We start from the raw sequence: 5840 nt of genomic DNA, 5'->3' as shown, positions 1-5840 counted from the left end.
ACAACCATCCCGAGAGAAAAATGTACTACTATTTCCATTTTGAGAATAAGTAATTTGCCCAACATCACATAACTAGGAAGCAACTGAGCCAGGAAAGGACTCTGAGGCCAAGCTTTTAACCAGCATGATAGGCTGCCTTCTATGTAAGCCCCGAGGAGATACCAGACCACCTCATACTCACTCAACAGCTATAAAGTGGTGCCCTTTAATGGACTTGGGATTTATTTGCAATCTTAGAAGCTGCCACTATTCCCTTGTCTTAGAACGACCAGGACCTGGCTCCTGATTGCTGGAGTCACAGAAGAGAGGTGCCGAAACATCTGGAATTGCAGGAGGAAGCAAATACAGGCAGCTGGAAGGCACCTGATCCTTGGTCTTCTACAGCAAAATACTCCTGGGTCCCTGGCCCTCCTGCTTGGAAGATGGGACCACTTTGAATCCTTTCCCTCTGTATTTCTCTTCTCCCAGTGGTGATCCTGCGGGCTCATTTGTGAATGATGATGGTCTTGAGGCAGGTGACAAATAAGCCACAAAGGGCCTCATAAACCATAACCAGCCAGTGTGAGAGAGAAGCTGCCACTGAAGGTGGGCCCTATTTACTTGGGGCTGCACTCGCGGCCTTGTGTACAGCCACTTGCAGGAAGTGAGAGCTCCAAGCTTTTGACATCGGGTCATGGTGTCTTCTGTTCCCCTCTCTTCCGTGTTGCACTGACTTCAGCTTTGTCCCTTTAATGATTCTGAGTCTGACCTCCATGGCTTCAGATTAGGTCTGGAATCATTTTAAGACTACTATGGGGCAGATGCAGTGGCTCATGCCTGTAATCCCAGCACTTTGGGAGGCTGAGGCCGACAGATCACCTGAGGTTGGAAGTTCGAGACCAGGCTGACCAACATGGAGAAACCCCGTCTCTACTAAAAATACAAAATTGGCTGATGTGGTGGCGCATGCCTGTAATCCCAGCTACTCGGGAGGCTGAGGAAGGAGAATCACTTGAACCTGGGAGGAAGAGTTTGCAGTGAGCCGAGATCGCGCCATTGCACTCCAGCCTGGGCAACGAGAGCAAAACTCCATCTCAAAAAGGAAAAAAAAAAAATAGTCCCAGACTCGTGCCACTTAAACTCGGTCTGAAACAGATACTTCCTGGCTCATCCTTTCAACCTGCATTTATTGTGGTGTTCTCTCTCTAGTCTGTGGACTCCTAAAGGGCAGGTTTGTATTGAATATGGTCAATTGGCATGCATCCTCTATTCTTGTTTTCTTCTAATGTGTTACAGGGACTGGGAAGCTAGAATACATTTCCATGACTCCCTTACAATTAGGCACACTTGTATGACTGGAAGACAGAAAGGAGGAAGATGACTTCTTTCTGCTATTCTGGGCTTTCTGTTGGCAAGCAGGATCCTGGAGACATGGGGTTCTCCTGCAACAGCCATTCAGCATCCTGATCTCTGCTTTCTAGTTCCTGGATGGCAGATCTCTGACAATGTGTTCTTTAACTCAACAGTTAGAGTGGTGGCCTTTTGATTCCCCATCTTACTAATCATGGCAAACATATTCGCTTTCCTGTTGCAGTTTTGGGAAGTCCATTCCACAACTCCTTTCAATGATTGTGTAAGCACTAATTCTCTACACTAAGTTCTCCTCAGTTCAAAATACCTAGAGTAGTTTCTGTTTTCCTACACTGAACTAGGCCCTCAAATAGTTGTGAAATGACTCCTTGGAGAAACAAAGAAAAAAAAAGTCAGTGTTGTGTTGGAGAGAAAAGATTTCTTTTCTCATCCACTTCTAGGTTCATGGCCAAGATTCCAATAATAAAAAACAGATTAAGAAGAGAAAAGTATGCAAATGTATTTAATATAAGGTTTACATGACACAGGAGCCTTCATAAGGAAATGAAGATCCCCCCAAAACAGGAAAACTTGTGTATTTATTTAGGCTTAGGTTTGAGGAAGAGTAGAAGTGGTCACTCACGCAGAAGTATGATAGGACAAAAGGGGTGTGATCTAATGGTAATAAACTGGGGGTGGGGGACTTAGCAAGTCCTGTTCAGATTCTTCTGTCTTCAAGAACAAGGAAGTCCCTTTTCTTCAGTATAGGGAGGGTATCTCTGGAATGAGGATTTCATGACCTACTTCAGGAAAGAAAGGAGGGAGAAGGTCAGAGAGTGACCTTGCCAGGTTTTTTTCTTTTCTTTTTTTTTGAGATAGAGTTGCACTCTGTCGCCCAGGCTGGAGGGCAGTGGTGCGATCTTGGCTCACTGCAACCTCTGCCTCTTGGGTTCAAGTAATTCTCCTGCCTCAGCCTCCCAAGTAGTTGGGATTACAGGTGCCCGCCACCATGCCAGGCTAATTTTTTTTTTTTGTATTTTTAGTAGAGACAGGGTTTCACCATGTTGGCCAAGCTGGTCTTGAACTCCTGACTGCAGATGATCCACCAGCCTCAGCCTCCCAAAGTGCTGGGATTACAGGCATGAGCCACTGCGCCTGGCCAACCTTCCCAGGTTTTATGGCTTGCTTCAGGGAAGAAGGGAGAGGGAAAGGTGAGAGTGGTTCTCCTGCTTCTGCTGTTTTTTCAAATGCCAAGTTGCCATATTTTGGAGTACGGTATCCTGAACCCCATCATTCTCCTGTCTGAAACTTTCCCAAGAGGCTTCACAGCCCAAAAACTGAGTTGGAAGATTATTGTATAACCCATTGAACCATCTCTCAGTTCCAGGAATAACTCAGTCCAGTTAAATAGTTAACAGTTGTATCTTATTCCAGTTGTTAGGTGGTATTGCAGTCGGGCTTCTACCAAAGTTAGGCCTCTATGTAGTGTAATCAATCAGGCATTTAATAAGAGGCATTTCCAGACAAACAATAGAAAAACAAACATTAACAATTAGAGCAATCCATAAACTCAGTTTTTGAGTCCGGAAGACAGCCAGTCAAAAAAATTTCTAGATTTGAGCTCAAAGCATCTTGAGATGGTGGAATGAGGACACACAGTGACAAGCTGATAGATTTTCCTGGTTTGCAGTTTGCATGAGGTGTTCTGGGGAAATTTCTGTGCAGCACATAGAGCAACAGGTACAAAAATTGTTCATATATGGCTGTTGTGATTTCTCTAAAGTCTATATGAAGTTGTCCAGCTTTAGCTTGCAGGGCTTTGGGAAAAGGGCAGTTTTAATTTTTAGTGATTCTCAGTCATAAGGTGGGAGAAAAATTGGAAATTGTTTGGAGAGTGATAACCAGATATTGGAGGAAACTAGAATTTAAGATCCAGTCCAGATTATAGGTAGATAACAAAACCTCAAGTCCGTGCGCGGTCGCTCACCCTTTTAATCCCAGCACTTTGGAAGGCGGAGGCGGCTGGATCACGAGGTCAGGAGATCAAGACCATCCTGGCTAACACGGTGAAACCCCGTCTCTACTAAAAAATACAAAAAATTAGCCAGGCATGGTGGCGGGCACCTGTAGTCTCAGCTACTCGGGAGGCTGAGGCAGAAGAATGGCGTGAACCCAGGAGGTGGAACTTGCAGTGAGCTGAGATCGTGCCACTGCACTCCAGCCTGGGCGACAGAGCAAGACTCCGTCTCAGAAAACAACAACAACAGCGAACATGGCGCTGTGAGTGGTGCAGAGCTTACGGGCCCTGCTCTGCACCCTGCGCGCGGTCCCGTCACCCGCCGCGCCCTGCCTGCCGAGGCCCTGGCAGCTGGGGGTGGGCGCCGTCTGTACGCTGCGCACTGGACCCGCTCTGCTCTCGGTGCGTAAATTCACAGAGAAACATGAATGGGTAACAACAGAAAATGGCATTGAAACAGTGGGAATCAGCAATTTTGCACAGGAAGCGTTGGGAGATGTTGCTTACTGTAGTCTGCCTGAAGTTGGGACAAAATTGAACACACAAGATGAGTTTGGTGCTTTGGAAAGTGTGAAAGCTGCTAGTGAACTCTATTCTCCTTTATCAGGAGAAGTAACTGAAATTAATGAAGCTCTTGCAGAAAATCCAGGACTTGTAAACAAATCTTGTTATGAAGATGGTTGGCAGATCAAGATGACACTGAGTAACCCTTCAGAACTAGATGAACTTATGAGTGAAGAAGCATATGAGAAATACATAAAATCTATTGAGGAGTGAAAATGGAACTCCTAAATAAACTAGTATGAAATAATGCAACCCAGCAGAGTTGTCTTAAATTAGTGGTGGATAGACTTAGAATAGCAACTTTTAGCACTACCGATGGGGAAAAAAAAAACTACTGTTAACACTGCTAATGAAAGAAAATGCCCTTTAACTTTCTAATGATTATAGATAAATATAATATGCGTCTTTTTCACAATATCCTATGATTTTTAGACTAGGCTCTAGTGTTCAGAATTCATGAAATTATCCATGGTAAAAACTAGTTATAAAAATTACACAATTCAAAGATAACATTGTTATTCTTAAGCCTTATATAATATTGTAACTTGCATGTATCCATACCTGGATTTGGGATGAAATACTTAATGATCTTTCCATTGAAAATAACTGGAAGTGAAGAGGTTTTTGCTGCTTGTACAGTGTCAGATGAGGAACACCACTATCTTAAGTTTGCAATACACTGCATTTGCTGGTGCTATTTTTATACAGTGAAGCAATAGCTTTGCAGCAAAATAATAAAAGACTTCTTCATTAAAAACAACAACAACAACAACAAAACAAAACCTTAAAAACATGAACAGGACTAGAATTCAATAATAGATACACTTTAGTTTTCTTCTGAACTGTAATTTTTAAACCTACAGTCACCTCTGTTTCTACCAAAGATGATCAAAATAAGATGAATTTGTTTGCAAAATAGGCCCAATCTCATTAAACTTAACCTGATTATTTGCATAAGTGCAGCAAAACAGTGATTGCCATATAGGCTCATTTAAGTTTGCTTTGCTGTAATTTTTCACAAGGAATCTCAAACTGGACTTTTAAAACCTCACTCAAGTCTAGGAAGCCAAACCAAGGATTTCTCATTATACTTTGCCTATAATACCTATAGATTTGGGTGAATTCCTCTCTTTTTTTTTTTTTTTTTTTTTTTGAGAGGGAGTCTTGCTTTTGTTGCCCAGGCTGAAGTGCAATGGCACGATGGCACAATCTCAGCTCACTGCAACCTCTGCCTCCCGGGTTCAAGCAATTCTGCTGCCTCAGCCTCCCCAGTAGCTGGGATTACAGGTGGCCGCCACCATGCCTGGCTAATTTTTGTATTTTTAGTAGAGATGGAGTTTCACCATATTTGCCAGGCTGGTCTCGAACTCCTGACCTCAGGTGATCTGCCCCCCTTGGCCTCCCAAAGTCCTAGGATTACAGGTGTGTGCGCCTGGCTGAATTCCTCCCTTCTTGAAGTCCCCAAAATACCCTGAGTTTCCTGGGCCTGTCAGAAAGTGGCATTACTTACTTACCTGTAAGGCAACCATATAGGGGAACCATGTAAGGGAACCATGTATGCAGACTACCAAGCCAGTTTTTCCTGAGGCTTTACTAGATCAATAAAGTCAGCCTTAGTTCTTTAAAGTATTCTGGTTATATCTGAAAATAGGCATTCCAGTCAAAGCTTTGGTAATATAGCCAATATTTGCAATGTGTTCTGCTACAAGGGGAACAGATTCTTTTTGAACTTATGCAAATAACTATATTGCCATAAAAATAAGGATACTCACTAATAGTTTCTGAATTCTGGAGGAATCAGGAAAGGATACTAATAGTTTCTGAATTCTGGAGGAATCAGGTAAGGAGAAAAAGTGATGACTTCAATTCTGTTTATAAAAGTATACTTTACCAAGTGGCTGTAAGCTATAGATAGCTTAAAAGTGGAAAA

At 43.0% G+C, this 5840-nt stretch overlaps 1 pseudogene; it reads left to right on the top strand.

The window, feature by feature from the left end:
* The first annotated feature begins 3601 nt into the window (after nucleotides 1-3601).
* On the top strand, nucleotides 3602-4144 carry LOC100435127 (glycine cleavage system H protein, mitochondrial-like; annotated as a pseudogene).
* The last annotated feature ends 1696 nt before the right edge of the window (nucleotides 4145-5840 follow it).

Source organism: Pongo abelii, chromosome 4 (assembly GCF_028885655.2).
Source record: "Pongo abelii isolate AG06213 chromosome 4, NHGRI_mPonAbe1-v2.0_pri, whole genome shotgun sequence".
Taxonomy (NCBI): domain Eukaryota; kingdom Metazoa; phylum Chordata; class Mammalia; order Primates; family Hominidae; genus Pongo; species Pongo abelii.
Note: the sequence above shows the minus strand (reverse complement) of the source record. Positions and strands in the feature narration are given on the sequence as shown.